The sequence below is a fragment of the Lissotriton vulgaris genome, chromosome 1_1, assembly GCF_964263255.1.
Source record: "Lissotriton vulgaris chromosome 1_1, aLisVul1.2, whole genome shotgun sequence".
Taxonomy (NCBI): domain Eukaryota; kingdom Metazoa; phylum Chordata; class Amphibia; order Caudata; family Salamandridae; genus Lissotriton; species Lissotriton vulgaris.
Window position 1 is genome coordinate 141,622,434 of NC_141685.1, and position 16,866 is coordinate 141,639,299.

The 16,866-nt window shown below is 46.8% G+C and overlaps 1 protein-coding gene across 1 annotated transcript in view; it reads left to right on the top strand.

Moving 5' to 3' along the window:
- Window positions 1-9,704: 9,704 nt before the first annotated feature.
- Window positions 9,705-16,866, top strand: part of LOC147737819 (uncharacterized) — a 43,855-nt gene continuing 36,693 nt past the window's right edge. Inside the window, exon 1 of the mRNA XM_086945816.1 lies at window positions 9,705-9,891. The gene's annotated coding sequence lies outside the window, so the exon portion shown is untranslated. The remainder of the gene's footprint in view (window positions 9,892-16,866) is intronic.

Here is a 16,866-nt window from a genome sequence, read left to right on the forward strand (position 1 = left end):
TCTGAACTTCCTATTAGAGGACACTTGAACCTTGTACATACTAAAAGTGACGTGACCCGTTATATGGGAGAATATTTTCTGACTATAGGTAACATAGATTTAGATGAAGCAAGACAAGCTAATCTGACCTGTTCTCTGCAAGAGCAGGAAAAGATGTTCATAAAGATGGCAGACAGAAGGAGGGAAAAGTTTCAGAAGAAGGCAAATGACGAGAAGGATAGAGTCCCTAGGTGGGCTGAGCACATGGATAACACCTCGGAAGGCGAAGCTAGTCCTGCCTTGTTGCTGGATTTTGAACGAAAGGGGAAACTTTGTATCCACAGGGAAAAGACAGAGTACTATAACAATGTATTCATCGGTTCCAGCGAGTGTGAACATAATTACAAGGTAATTGGAGGTTGGGGTTTCAAAAATGGGTCAGAACCTGTGTTCCCCGGAATATAATATATATGTGGGAACAAGGCTTATTTCAAATTGCCGGATCACTGGTATGGAAGCTGCTACTTTGGCATTGTTTCCCCGAAAATATACCATGTGAATAATGCAGCTGGAAGCGATGAAGAGACTAATGGCTTAGTGCGTAGTAAACGTGAAAGTGTAGGTGAAATTATAGGTGATATTTTTAGTGCACTGATACCTGGAATGGGGGTAGTTCTGAACACCCATAGAATCTGCAAATTGTCTACAGTAGTGGATCGGTTATCTACTGACACTGCTGCTGGATTTCTGCTGGTCAATACTGAAATGGTTGCGATCAGATCAATGGTTTTGCAAAATCGTCTTGCCCTTGACACCCTATTAGCAAAAGAGGGCGGAGTCTGTAGAATGCTGAAAGCGCAACATTGTTGCACCTACATTCCTGATAAAAGTATCGAACTAAAGCAATATGTGAAAAACATAACTAATTTGGAAAAGGAACTCAAACCATTGGAGGTTGACAGTGCTTGGACGAGACTGACTGGAGGTCTCTCCTCTATAGGTAGTTGGTTTACTAACCTAGGTAGAAGTCTTTTGTGGAAAATACTGATGCCAATAGTTATAATAGGTGTAGTTGTATTAATCATTTTTATCTGCTGCAAATGCCAGAAGTGCAAAAAGAAATATACTGTAAATAAGAGGGGGGTGAAAAGAAATATTGATGATTTAGAATTAGAGGAGTTAAAGAGTGAAATTTACAAAAAGGTGAAAAATCACCACTCTCATAGAGAAGCTGCAAGAAAACTCAACGAAAAATTTGTCGAAATTCAGATGAATGATATGGATGAATGAGAAAAGTTGGCATCTGTGTCCTTCTATGTGGTGATGATAGTAAATATCATCAAAGAGGGGATTGATGGAGCTGGGATTCGCGTGCAAGCGCCCTGCTCTCATACAAAACCCTTGCCTAAATCGTATAATCATATTAACACTATGGTTCGTCATTTATTAAGTGTTTTCCCAAACACGCGGGTGTCCCCAGGATGCTTGCTTGTATGTCTTTTCTCATACTAACGAAGCTTGCACTAAAGAACGGCTGCTTCGCTGAAATTCAGTCTGCGCATGCGTCGGTCATACCCATGTGATGTGACGCACTCGCATTCTGGAGGGAGTTTGTGCTCATGCGCACTGTTGCAAACATGGCCGCTTGTCTCTCACCACGCTCTCCGCTTGCTACCGCTGCTTCAGCCTATCTGTCGTTTCGCATTAAACCAATAATGCTATAGTCATTATAAAATAAGGGTTGGTTAGTATTTTATCATGGTATACAGTGTAATCGTTTTATACGTGATTTTAATTCGTTCTCGCTTACTTTTCATGTACCGCGTCTCTGGGGCTGGGAAATCGGGAGCGGAGCCATACTTGAGGCTCTGCTGGGCACCGTCGCATGACTGGAGAAAACCTCCACTGCGCAGAAGCTGAAACAAGCCAGCTGGCTCCTGAAGCACAATGCGCCTGGGAACATCTCTGGGAAGACGGATTCTTACCTTGGAAGAAGCAATACTGTTGCTACCTATTGTGAACTTTTTCTATATTGCTGTACTCTATGCATGGGAACGTGAACCCAAGGGGCGGGTAGGAAAATTTTAATATTTGGGATGAGAAAATTGAATTCTAGGAGGTGGTAATGACCGCACCACCTCTTCTGACCAATCATAATGTGAGAAACTGTCACTTGCAACATTAGTGGGTGGTCTAAGGGCCCCCAAAACTGTATAATTGCCCTAGTTTAGCTTAGGAAAATCGTCCGACTTGTCCGAGTAGCAGACCTGTCACTGACCCTACGAACTCTATAGGTGCTCAATCTGAAGTGCTGCGGAGCACTCTGTCCATACTTTCCACAAACTCCTAAGGGGTGGAAATAATCCTAAGTGCTGGCGAAGCACTTTGCTGGGGAATTCGAAAAAAAACCCTATCGGGGTTACTGGCGGATTACTTGCAGAGAGGGGTAACGCTGGCGTTGCTTCTGAAGCTGTGGGTGTTGGTCGTACCTTGGTGAGCCCAGTCCTGATCCCAAATCCTGAGGGGTATCCTGTCCTTACTGTCCGTGAGCTGTACCTGCTCGCATTCTGGCATTCCTTCCTGAGGGTCCTTGTCCCCGTCCTACCAACTGACCTGTGGCCAGGGTTAGTCTTCTCTCAGACCTAGGTAAATATTAATCTGTGGGTTTGCGTCTCTCTCTCTCTCTCTCTCTTCCTCTTCTCTCTCTATTTTTCTTAATAAAGCACTCTTGACTGTGACATTGCTCTATCATCTTGAGAACGAGTTATATGCAATTGTTTTAGAATTGTTCCACTTCTCTCCCCTCCCTTTGAAAATTACCAACTGTTATATTGTATTAGTATGTTCCAATTTTTCCCTTACCTTTAGCCTGATTGCGGTGAACATAGTAAGAATAGTTTAATCACTTAGGTTAAGTACATGTTCTAGGTCCCATCCACCTCCTATGTTCTAGTATAAAGTTGCAGTGACTAGTTTGTTCTAAGATTCCTACCTTTTAGTCTTCCCATATACTCTAATGGTCTTAGCATTAATCTATAGCTATTTTATGGTGTTGATTTTGATGTTAGACGCATTATTCTGCCTATCACTTATTGCCTTGTCATATTCTCTCTGAACTTTTACATAAAGTTTTAAACATCCTCAGGTGTCTGTGGTCATTTTACAGAAATTGTGGATAAGTATTGTAGTGATTATAAAGAGTATCTGATTTTAGGCCTGTCTGCTATTTCCCTTATAGCTCCAGATCCGTCATAAGAATTGTGCCTGTGGTAAGTCAGGTATATGGTATGCAGAGGTGACACCAAACCTTAATTACTCATAGCAAGCGTGCAGGAGGAGAAATATAGTAATCCTCTTCCGGCTCACCCAAATTATTAGTGTGGTATTTTTGGAAAATTCGCACGCCAGGGCCCAGTGCGTGTAAAGAATTGGTAACCCAGGTGGCCCGGGAGAACTGCGCGCTCTATCAGCAGGACCACCCTTCACTATGTTTGTCAATTCAAAGAGACTCCTTATAGTTCTTTCACAGTCTCATCATTTCAGAAATGATGCTTTGTGTTTATTAGCAGGTAAACATGCGTGCTTTCTACAGAGGAATAGTATTTGTATCTGTTCACATGCTTCTTTCATATTGTCACGCTCTGGCTTTAAGTGGGCCGGGTCTCTGTCTAGCAGGACCACCCTTCACTATGTATGTCAATTCAAAGAGACTCCTGATAGTTCTTTCACAGTCTCATCATTTCAGAAGTGATGCTTTGTGTTTATTAGCAGGTAAACATGCGTGCTTTCTATAGAGGAATTGTATTTGTATCTGTTCACATGCTTCTTTCATATTGTCATACGCAAGGCTTTAAGTGGGACGGGTCTCTATCTAGCAGGACCACCCTTCACTATGTATGCAAATTCAAAGAGACTCCTGATAGTTCTTTCACAGTGTCATCATTTCAGAAGTGATGCTTTGTGTTTATTAGCAGGTAAACATGCGTACTTTCTACAGAGGAATAGTGTTTGTATCTGTTCACAGGCTTCTTTCATATTGTCATACGCATGCTGCAAAAAAGCATCCTATCTATGACTTTTATGGTTTTTTCCATTTATAAAACCGAATAAAGTTTGTTGAATCCCCTAGTGTTTAGAAGAAACATAGATTAGACGGTACTGGACCTTAAAGTAAGCCTTTTCTGCCTGCTATTGCTGCATTTGGTGAGCCAAGTCTACACAGGATGTAACTCGATTGGTATGAAATAAAATCTTAGGCATCGCTATCTCCTTATTATACCTTTAGGGCCCGATGTAGGTAATCTCAATTTACTGATTCTTAAATAACGAATTTTACCGATTCGGTATTTAAGAATCGGTAAATATGATGTAGGTAAAAAATAGGTAAAATTTACCGATTTGGTAATATTCCTTATTACCGAATCAGTAATACCGATTTGGTAATGAGGAATACCTTCCCATTTATCCCTATGGCCCTGGAATGAATAGGAAGCCATTTACTATTACCGATTCAGTAAATACCGAATCAGTAATAGCGGGAGCATATTCAAGGGTGGCAGGGTGTCACATTGACACCCTGTTACACCCCTGAATCGTGCATGTGTGCCCATGTGGCGCACATGCATGCCCTAAGGGCATGTATGTCTGCCACATGGCACTTTGAAAAAAGCAAATAATTGCTTTTTAAAGGTATTCGGTATTTACCACCAACTTGTAGTTGGTGGTAAATAGAGAATCCTTAAAGCAAAAATGCACTCACTTAAGTGCTACCTACATAGGTTTTAAGGATTCGGTAATTTACTGATTCCTTAAAATAAGGAATCAGTATTTTACTGATTCCTTAAAATAACGAATCGGTAAATTACCGAATCCTTATTTACAACCTCCTACATTGGAAAGGGCTAAATACCGGTCTGTAACGGGAAATTCACCAATTTCTGGCCATTACCGACCGGTATTTAGCTACCTACATCTGGCCCTTAGTCTCTTATCGGTAAACACTTTGAGTGCTTGGAAACTGTCTCTGTTAAAGTAGCGAGTGCTTTAAAAAAATCCTTGTGAATCTCCCCGCCCCCCCCCCCCCCCCCCCAACAAGGTGTTCACTGATTTGGGCAGCCACAAACCTCACTCATTTATTTGTGGCTTCACCTCTTTGCCAAAATATTGTGGTTGAGAACTCTTTATTTAAGGTCTGGGCAGCTCGCACTCAGTGGCATTTCCATGATTAGAACAGTCCCGGTCTCACCATCACAGACAGTGACATCCACTAAAAAACAAGATGGCATCTATAAAACCAGGAGATTTGTTGTTTTTCTTAATTCTCAGCCTCCCCTTGTGACAAATTGTGTTCTCAAGATCAATCTTTTCATTTTGAACAGTTACAGGAATAACTTAAATCAAACAAAACATTTGAAGTAAGTTTGTAATAGAAAAACAGGACTGCAACCTTGGCTAGTCTTAGATGCATACTTCGTATAATCCCACTTGTACCATACAGCAAGCGGCAGCTAAACCGCCACTCAACTGATCGGCCATCTTACACGAGGCCTTTGAACACTGCATGCACACGCTGCGGCTGCCAGCTGCATCCCGTTTATGTTTTCTGCCGTGTTTCGTTAACCAGAAGCGAGGAGAGAACTCACAATGATTTATTCGTTCTTCAGAAATCGAACGTGGAGCATTTACATTTCAAATGAATATATGAATCTTTTACTTATACTTTAAGTTCTTTGACTCTAAGTTCCCTGACTGATTGTAACAAAATGTAAATTTGAGCTAGGACAAGTGGATACTGTCCTTATAGAATCCCTTTGGGATCGTAAAGAAGTGCCAACTTCCTGCAAATTCGTTTTTCTACTGCCCTGTTGAGATGAATGCATCTAAGGTAGTTGGCGGGCCGGATGCTGGTGAAGCTGCAGTTCCGGCAGGAGAAGGGTCCTTGGGTGCGTTACGGGGCAGCCAGGCAGCAGGTGCATGATCGTCCAGGGTTGAGTGCGTGGAGGGAGCTGAAGTTGTAGCGGAGACGGGTGTCGTGGCGTTCGCGGGGGCCCAGTGTTCTGGCTCTGGGCGCGGTCCAGCCGCGGACGCCATAAGAAGGGGAGGTGGAAGGGAGGAGCAGCTGGGTGGTGGGGGCAGACGAATGGGCGAGCAGGGGAGCGCGGGCGCAGCGGCAGGAAAATTGGGGAGGAACGGCGAGGGTACAGAAGGCAGAAAGGGCACAGAAATGGCACAAGAGGAAAAGGAGGAATGGGAAGGAAAACAACTAACAATCCAACAAAATGCAATACAAAATACACTAAGGCGAAGTGTAGCAAGTGGGGGGGGCCCGGGGGGATGCAGCGACGGAGAAACCATGGGAGGAACGGCGAGAAGGCAGAAGGGCACTGGGCACAGAAGTAGCGCAAGTGGCAACCGGGGGAATGAAACAAACAAAATTAACAATACAACAAGCAATACAATTACACAAAGCAACCTACCACTGGCCACCAGGGATGAAGCACGGGTGGTAGCCTGCGGGTGGAGGAGGGACCGATCTCGCGTCCAAGGCAGCTGCAGCGAGCTGGGAGACACGGGCAGACAGGTGGTGCTGTTGCAGTGTGGGGAGCGCCCTCCCTGTGAAAGGGTCAAGGGTCGTTCTCCTCACCGTGCAGCAGCCGCCATAAGAAGGGAAGATGGGAGGGAGGAGCATCTGGGAGGTGGGGGCGCATGAATGGGTGAGCGGGGGGATTGGGGCCGCAGGGGGCGCAGCGGCGGGAAAATGGGGAACGCCCAGGGTACAGAAGGCAAAAAGGGCACAGAAATGGCACAAGAGGAAAAGGAGAAACGGAAAGGAAAACAACCAACAAAATACACTAAGGCGAAGTGTAGCGAGCGGGGGGCAGGGCCGCAGGGGACGCAGCGGCGGGGAAACCACAGGAGGAACGGCGAGAAGGCAGAAGGGCACTGGGCACAGAAGTAGCGCAAGGGGAATGAAGCAAACAAAATAAACAATACAACAAGCAATACAATTACACAAAGCAACCTACCACTGGCCACCAGGGATGGGGCACAGGTGGTAGCCTGCGGGTGGAGGAGGGCCTTGAACTTGTGTCCGAGGCAACAGCAGGGAGCTGGGAGACACGGGCAGACAGGTGGTGCTGTTGCAGTGTGGGGAGCGACCTCCCTGTGACAGGAAACCTATTGTACTACCTTCTCCTGCTCGGCCATGGCCCAGCAGCTGGAGGGCAGAATTGTGTCTGGCATCGGCAGCAGACCTAGGCTGCTGTTAGGCTCTGTAACGTCGGTCCTGGGAGCAGGGAGGGTTCCCCGGAAGAGCTCTCCTAAGACTAATTTCACGGACCAACTGATAGATCTAATTGCTATACATGTGCTCTCCTCAAATACATTTCTTTTGTTTGGGGATTTTAATTTTCATGGTGAAAATCATACGAACCCTGAGGTTAATAAACTCCTCTCTACTCTTGACATGATTGAGCTCTCCTGTGATTGGAATCATACCTTCAACACCGGATATGGTGTTGGGGTATGATTCCAGCAGGTTCGTTCCAGTCAGTTTTGAGATGGTCATTGCGTGATGACTCTTGGCCTCTCTATTTCAGGATGGCTGTTCCACTTACAAAGCCTGGAGAATGGACTCACACTTAAAACCGAGCACCCTGCCTATGGGGCTGAAAAGGCCTGCCAGAGGGGTGACTTATAGGGTCTAAGTGCAGTGGAGAGAGATATAAGGAGCTTATATCTCCGGTGAGAGGTGCAAGCACCAACTCACACAGTCTGCAATGGCAGGCCTGTAGTCAGGATTTAGAGGGACACTCATGGGTGGCATAATACATGCTTCAGCCCAGGGAGGAACCCTGGCGCACCTATGCCCCAGGTACTTCAGTACCATATACAAGGGGCTTACAAGGGTGCACCAGTAGCCAAACATGAATATACCAAGGTACTTGCCATAGCCAATTTATGGAAGAAAGAACAGAGGCTAGGGTACTGGTTAGCAGGATCCCAACCAGACTAGTCAGAAACAGTATAACACCGGGCAAAAAGGGAAGGGACCCATACAAGCAGATCCTACTTTGCTACACCGCTGCTGGTTTCTGGCATTTCAGCCTCTTCGGCCCGGCTTGCTTGAATCCTGATGGAGCAGTGAGAAAGGGACTCATGTCTGAGTATATTCCCCGGGAGCTTGTTTCCTTCCCAGTGTAAGAATTGGCTTTTGTAGTTTGGTTTGCCCTGTTCCCATCATGCACTAATTTGCATACAGCCAGGTTCTGAAACTGGGATGGTGCAGTGAGCTAAAAAACGGTGTTGGATCTAGCCCTGATCTCTTGACTGGGTGAGAGCTTTCTGCTTAATTCAGAGACTCTGTCCCTCACCACCCCTTGTTGTAAATAGCTACTCAGCACACAGCAGAAGTCATGTGTGAAGTTCTAGTTTATCCCTATAGTCTTGAAGAATGAACCAGGTTTCAGTGAGACTTCAGCATGACCTCTAAATGTGTGAGTGTCACTCGTGATGAGTGAGGCTTGAGGGCTCTGATGTATGCACGTCTGAACTAATGTTGCTGTTGTGTCACCCAAGGCAGCTTGCATGACAATGCTGCAAAGAGTTGACGCACTCACTAATCAATGGTGTATTGATGATGAGGGTACTGTCATATAAGGGCCTATGTGAAGGTGAACAATATTTTTGAGTAGTAAAATGCCCCTCCCCTGTTCTTCTGGCCAGTAACACCCATTCATTTTTATGATACAATGCACACTGTAAGAAATGTTTGGATCATAATTGATTGCTCTATGATCTTAGGAGTTAATTGTTTCATAAATGTATTGCTTTATTTTTTGTCAGTGAATTTTTGTTGAAAGAGGGTGGTCTTTACTTTAAACAAAACAACAAAGCCTGGAAGAGGCCGCTATCTTAATATTTTAGGAGACAGTTGTGCTCTTAAACCAGAAACTCAAACCTAGTTAGTTCCTACATTTCAATCATGTTCCAGGATATAAAACCGTATTAAAAATCTGCAATATGCCACAGACACAGGAAAATTAGAAATAAGCTGTTCCTTTAGATTTCACTTTGACACATGACCTATGCTGCATGGTCACTGATCTGGTGTTTGAAACTCCATGGTATTTTCCTCTGTTTACTTTGCTATGTACCGCATTGTGGATTTGAAAAACTGCAAATAAATTATTTAAAAAATAAATAAGCTGCCCAGTTTAATTGCAAAACTGACCGGTATGCTCATATATTCATTGAAATGCAGATATATTCATTGAAATACAGATATATTCATTGAAATACAGATATATTCATTGAAATACAGACTTTCGCTTCCAGTTGTCATCTTTCTGTAAATACTCTTAAGTCCTTTACAGCAGTGTTTGGAAGATGCAATCTGAAGAGAAGCTATAAATACTTTTCCACAGCAGCAGCCAAGTGTGAGGCCTGTACTTGAACTGTCTGACCCTTAACAACACTCACGTCTGTGACATCTGAAATCCCAGGTCTTTACCGGTAACAAATCCTGTTTCCCTGCTGGAGACTGGATGCGGCAGTTCCGTAAGTGGCCACCAGAGGGCGCTCCTCGCCTGCTGATGAAACCCACTGAGCTGCTCATTATATGAAATGGAGAAGGGTTTCCTCTTCCTGGTCAGATGCGGCAGAGACAGCACCAACAGCAGTGGTGACATCACTTCCTTCCTCTCCTGGTGTGTCCAGCCTGCTGCAGAGGAGGAAGGAGCCCTGTCTGGTGGGAAGTTACCTTCATCTACAGACCCTCACAGACCCCCCCCACAGACCCCAGATCTGCCCCTGCGCCCCCTCAGACCCTAGATCTGCCCCCTCAGACCCCAGATCTCCCCCCGAGCCCCAGGAGGAGAGAGCCTGGACATGTCTGCACAGGTCTCTGCTCAGGTAGGAGATTGTCAGCACCTTCTGCTGTGTTTGTAGAAATAGACTGAATAATCCTGGAGGGAATCTCTGCAGGAGCCGGGCTGAGCTGGGCTCTTCTATCCGGGGGCACAAGGGGCTGAGCTGGGCTCTGCTATCTGGGGGCTCTGGGGCTGAGCTGGCTCTTCTATCCTGGGGCCCCTGGGGCTGAGTTGGGCTCTTCTATCCGGGGCCACTGGGGGTGAGCTGGGCTCTTCTAACCGGGGGGCCCTGGGGCTGAGCTGGGCTCTTCTATCTGGGGACCTGGGGCTGAGCTGGGCTCTTCTAATCAGGGACCCCTGGGGCTGAGCTGGGCTCTTCTATCCGGGGGCCCCTGGGGCTGAGCTGGGCTCTTCTATCCGGGGGGCGTGGGGCTGAGCTGGGCTCTTCCATCTGGGGGCCCCTGGGGCTGAGCCGGGCTCTTCTATCCGGGGCCCCTGGGGCTGAGCTGGGCTCTTTTAATCGGGGGCCTTGGGCTGAGCTGGGCTCTTCTATCCGGGGGCCACTAGGGTTGAGCTGGGTTCTTCTATCCGGGGGCCCCTGGGGCTCAGCTGGGCTCTTCTATCTGGGGGCCCCTGGGGCTCAGCTGGGCTCTTCTATCTGGGGGCCCCTGGGGCTCAGCTGGGCTCTTCTATCCGGGGGCTGTGGGGCTGAGCTGGGCTCCTCCATCTGGGGGCCCCTGGGGCTGAGCTGGGCTCTTTTAATCGGGGGCCTTGGGCTGAGCTGGGCTCTTCTATCCGGGGGCCACTAGGGTTGAGCTGGGTTCTTCTATCCGGGGGCCCCTGGGGCTCAGCTGGGCTCTTCTATCCGGGGGCTGTGGGGCTGAGCTGGGCTCTTCCATCTGGGGGCCCCTGGGGCTGAGCTGGGCTCTTTTAATCGGGGGCCTTGGGCTGAGCTGGGCTCTTCTATCCGGGGGCCACTAGGGTTGAGCTGGGTTCTTCTATCCGGGGGCCCCTGGGGCTGAGCGGGGCCCTTCTATCCGGGTGCCTCTGGGGTTGAGCTGGGCTCTTCTATCCGGGGGCCCCTGGGGCTGAGCGGGGCCCTTCTATCCGGGTGCCTCTGGGGTTGAGCTGGGCTCTTTTATCCGGAGGCCTCTGGGGCTGAGCTGGGCTCTTCTATCTGGGGCCCCTGGGGGGCTTTCCTTCTGGCCCTGGGGGTGTATGTAATCATCATTTGTGATAAAGAGTGGATCTGTGCACTGCACTGCATCTTACTGCACCATGAGGAATCTGTACACACTGCATTGCATCTTACTATACTATGAATAATCTGTGCACACTGCATCACATTTTACTGCACTGTGAGGAATCTGTCACTACACTGCATCTTACTGTACTATATAGAATCTGTGCACTGCATCTTACTGCACTTTGAGAAATCTTTGTACACTGCAGAGCTTTTTACAACAGTGTGAGGAATTTATATACACTGCACTGCATCTTACTGCACTATGAGACATCTGTGCACTGCATCTACTGCCCTGATTAATTTATACACACTGCACTGTATCTTACTGCACTATGAGAAATCTGTGTGCACTGCATCTTACTGCACTATGAGTAATCTGTGGGCACTGCATCTTACTGCACTTTGAGAAATCTGTGCATGCTGCACTGCATCTTGCTGCACTAGGAGAAATCTGTGCCACTGCATTGCATCTTACTGCTCAATGAAAGATCTGTGCACTGCATCACACTGCACTGTGAGGACTCTGTGGCACTGCACTGCAGTGGATCGTACTGCACAATGAGAAATCCATACACTACACAGCATCGTATTGCACTGTGAAGTATCTGTGCACACTGTGCTACATCTTATTGCACTGTGAGAAATGTGTGCACACCCTTTATTCGTCTCTCCCTGTTAATTTGTTTACTTGCACACCTCTACCCCTATGCTCGAAGCATGTCCCCCAGGCAGTTGATGTCAAGGCTGCCCTGCTGCCCTGTGCCCCTGTACCCCTCTTACCCTTGTTTCCATCCCTCAGACTAGGCAAAGGCTTTAGTCATTGCAATGGTTTCTTGTGGCATAGGCTGGTTTGAGGCATTGTCTGACCTTGAGCCTGCCAGGTAGGAGGCCTGTCAAGCAGAGAAACGTAGCTGTGTGTGTGTTTTTAATGTACCTCTGCAGGGGGATGTGTGTCTGCAGGGTCGGTGTGTGCTTGTGAAGAGAATAGGGATGTCTTTGCGTGTGTCTATGAGGCGTGTCTGTAGTGTGTCCAGCTCTGTGCAGGGTGTCTGTCATCGCAGATGTTGATGGCGCTGCCCGTCACTCTTCCTGGTGGCTGCTGTTTGAGTAAGACTTCAGCCCGACCTCCAAATGTGTGAATTTCCCCAAGTACCCAGCGGTACATGTATACCAATGCTACATAGGGTCGGGTCACTCTCTCATCATGCATTGATGAGGAGTGTACTATGATTAGGTTTCCCTGTTTTCAGTTTCTATTTTTGGTTCTTTTCTTCAGTGTTTTCCAGTGATTTCAACACCTTAAAAAACATTGGTTATTGGTGGTTACACATTTTTGCGTCATAAAAAACAACAGAAGCAGTGTTTTTCCGTGTTTAAGGAATGTTTTGCTTTTATTTATACTTTATTTCTGTACTGCATGGTATATAGACAGTGTATGTACCGCATATATGAGGTCCAAATGCATTTCTACAAGTCACCCTATTGTAGTGCACCATTCAATACTTGTTTAGTGAGTCTTTGGTCATTCTTGCCCACTCTTTCCTTCCCATGTTAACTTTTATCTGTGAAAAGGCCCTCTCAACATTGGCACTTGAGACGGGCAACGGGAAAACAGCCAGGACACAATTTGCTAAATATGGCCCCTGACATACCTTTCCATGCCAATGCTGGTGCACCTGAAGATTGCTATTCTCTGGGACAGGTTTTGCAACATGCGCATTGATCTAGGCGCATATGCCCGCAGAGTTATTGAAGCGGTTAAAAATGAAGCAGTAATTTTCAGAGTCCTGAGAAATGTCCCTTTAGGGAAGGGATCTAGAACGTGCTCAGCGAGAGTGCCACAGGAAGGCTTCATGGACTTCAAAGGCCATGGTTGCTGAAGGGACATTCCTATGCATCATTGCAGCCATTTCTTAGCATTGTAAACTAACATTTCTTGATTTGCTCCTCAACATTTCTTTACTTGTCAAGTGGCAAGAAATCTAACATGGAACCCACATGGTATCATTCTTTGAGACTGTCCTTGCATACTAACTGTAACTTGTATTAGAGTTTTCCTTGAAGTGCATTTTATGTGAAGTGTTAGGATAGTAGCTCATAGGCGTCAGTATTGGGGTCGTTATCTAATCTTATCTAGGGACCTGGTAATGCCTGATACTCGCTGTGGTAATTTGATTTTGCCAATGCTTTAGTACTATAATTATTGTTTGACTGTAATGCTAAATACTCAACTAATATAACACATTTTGGGAAAATCATGAATGCTCTTTAGTGTTGGACCTTGTATTATAGTGGTTTATAAAGGAGCGCTGTGTATTTCTGTAACCGTGGTAGGCATATTACATTTAGAAATTTGTCACCAACTTGTGATGGCATTTACGGTTTACACTCTTAAAGATACAACTGCACTCTGTGGGTTAATTTTGGGAGGGGATGGTTGTGGCAACTGGAAAACACCAATTCAATGCCTCATAAGGGGTTGTAGGTGCTTTATAAATACAATTTCCATATATAGATATAATTACAATTTGGCAAAAAGGTAGGTCTTGGTCTAGAAAGCATGCTTTTTTTTAATGGTATAAATCCGTTCAGTAGTTGCTGAGAAATTTAAAAAATAAAAATTTCGATAACTGAGTACCGAGGAGGATTCGCGAACCCTCCTGGGCACGAGTTTCACTCTGATTGGCTGTCAACACTCCAACCCAGGACGTGTTGGCAGCCATCTTGTGACTTGGCAACCGAGTCACAATTAAAAGGGGGCAAAAAAGATGAAAAACAAGAGAAGGGGGCAGGGTAGAAACACCCTGACCCCCTAGGCCTGCTCAGGGGGTCCCAAAAAAGCATTTTGTTTAATCATCAGAATTCGTGTTGGGTCCACGAATCCTGCTGAGAAAATTAAAAAAAAATAAAGCGCGGACTCCGATTTTGGGTTGTATTTGAAGTCTGTCCCCCTCATTTAGAGTGTGGCTGGTGGCCGGCCGACTGTCAAAGGAGCGAAGGTGATAACCATCCACCACATTTAGACATCTCCAGAACCTGGCAATATCCAAGCCCTCAGATAAGCCACATCAGCTCCTCGGAAAGTACTGAAAATGTGCTCAGTGGCCTCCATGTTTCACACAGAAGCTCATCAAATTGTTTGAAAAACTAAATAAATAGTGACTTTCACAGCCTGGGAGTTTTTTTTACGAGGGAGGGGGGTTGACTTTTTGAATATTTAGGGCTGGCGTTAGCCAAGACATTTTTGGTTTACAAACGTGATATGTATAATACACTTACTTAATGGGGCTTTCCGCCAGCTCTATTCATCCATTGGTCTACTGTTGTGTCAGTCACATTTTGCTTCCTCCCTTTACAGCATACAGCATGGGGCAGTGGGTCAGCATACTTCAGCCACTGGTTAATGATACTTTGAGTGACTGCATTTAGTCTTTCACAAGGAGCACATCTGCACACAAGGAAGTTTCCTACAGTCCCAGTGTTTATGTTTTTACGTTAGCATTAGGTCTCAGCCTTACGTGAGCAGTGCATGAGCTGCTCTTGTCCTACGAGGGTTTGTTGGAATTGAAATGATTGCAGAAGTCATCTCGCGGCTCCGCCTCCAATTTTCATTGGTGCGCGTTGTTTTGCGTCATGGCTGATGCAAAACACAGTGTAATGATTGCACCGGAGACAATCATTACACTGAGAGTTGCCACCCTGTCCCCTTTTGGCCCCGCCCACCGGGATCCGATCGTTTACTTGCGGAGGGACACGGCCTCATTCAATTACTCTATAAGCACTATTTACATGTAAGCACGTCGGGGAAAAACACAAGCGAGTCAAACACTTCTTTCCGTGTCATCTTTTGGCTCGTGGAAAAGCGAGCGCGCCTAGCTTGGAAGTGCCTATGTGTCAACTTCTCTGATGTGGATATGGAAAGATTGCCTTGGGTTTATTATTTCGGGGAAGAGGTTTGACCAGCGACGTAACCCCGAGCAGAAAATGAGCTTGCGAAAGTGAGTTGGCTTGCCCGTCTGGTGGTGGGTGGGCCCTTTACTGGCAGACAGGGGACATCCCGCCGGAGGTTGAGCTACCGCCACGGCGACTTGACGAAAGAGGTAAGGGATTGAGGAGGGCTCTACGAGAAGCGTGCAGCCCTGGAAGCTCTAAGCAGGGTCTGTGAAAGGTTCACAGAAAGGTTTGCGAGGAGATACCCCGCACCTTAGAAGATGTCTGCAAACAGCAAGGGCAGATCTGAGCTGTTCGGAGGAAGGACTGTCGTGTGGAAAGAGAGACGATTCTGGCTGGTCCTCCGGGGTACCCGCTGACGTCATGGCAGGGCAGCCTTGGGAACCAGCCGCAGGTGCTGTCTACTTTGGTCGGCGCAAGGAGGGCATTTGCAAGGAGTGATGTGACCAGTTGTGGTCGGTGGTGGGAGTAGCTGACGGGCGGTGATGTGGATAGCGGGAGGGCAGGGTGGGGGGGTAGTAAACTATGGATTACGGAGGAGTACAGGTAAGTAAACATATAAATAAATAAAATGAATTTCATTGCGAGCACTGCATCCCGAAATGTCGGATGCCCCCTACCGTATTTTATATCGCTGGGAGAAAAAGGGCTTGATTGCGTCTTATTGTTTGTTTTTCTCCCCTTTCTTCGCACATCTTGGGTCGATTTGAAAAGAAAGAGTGGGAGCAGCAAGGGTGTGGCTATTAAACAGAAAACCTATTTTGTCCCAAGAATCGTGTAGCACAGTAGACACCCCCGACGAGCAGTGTGTTGTTTCTGCAAGGGGATTTCCTGTTATAGTCCAGCCCTCTTTTATGAGAGCCACCCCCCAGATGTGCATTTTTGTTTCCATTTCCCTTTTTTGCTCGGCTGCAGCGCAGACTTCTCATTTGCAGGGGTTTGCTAAAGCAGCCATGACCGTAGTTTCCTTGAGGGGGCCCTAGTGCAGGGAAAGGAATTGCCCCTCCCCCTACTGCTATTTGAACTATAAAATACATCAATCATCAGGATCGAGAGATCTCTCTGCACCCCGGTGCCACTGCACCTGCTGCACCAGTGGAAGTTACGTTGCTGCGCCTGACAGGGCCTGACATGTCCTGCTGCGACTGGAGGAGGCTGGCAGTGCCCTGGCTTCACCCTGGCCTGGCTGAGAGCCAGGGGGGCCTTAGCTCTGGGGGCCGCCCTCCCTCACACCGTTGCTAGAATCCAACCCTACGGGTTAAAACTTTTCCACACCCAGGCCTGCAAGAGAGACAGGGACATATTTTCGTTCAATACAAATTAACAACTTTTCCGAAAAGGTATGTGGTGGCTTGGGAACTGATTTTCAATATTTTGCCTCTGACCTATGGAAAATACCGTCCGGAAAGAAAGCAGGGGAGAGGAGGGTTGGTGAAGGGGCATTCCTCCGAAATACGCTGTCTATTCTGTATATGTTTTATATGTTTTCAAGGTCATCAGGGCAATTATTCAAAAAGCAGTATTCCCAAACTGCATTTTAATAATCTGCCCCTAGAGTCTAGTTTTAAATGGGCTCACTGGTTTGAGATGAGAGCTGTGCGCTGGGTGCAGTTGAACCGCCCTCTCTGCGCTGCACTCACTGATGACTCTTTCATGAAACCTGGCCACAAATGTAAAGAGAGCAGCACTCCGCATATTGCATCAAGATAGTCTGAACGTGGCGCATTCTTTGCACAACCTGCAAGGGGCTCCTGTCCCAAGTGACGCCATGAGCCAGTCATGACTTTTCAAACACTAAATTGCACCAAGTGAGGTTTTGTC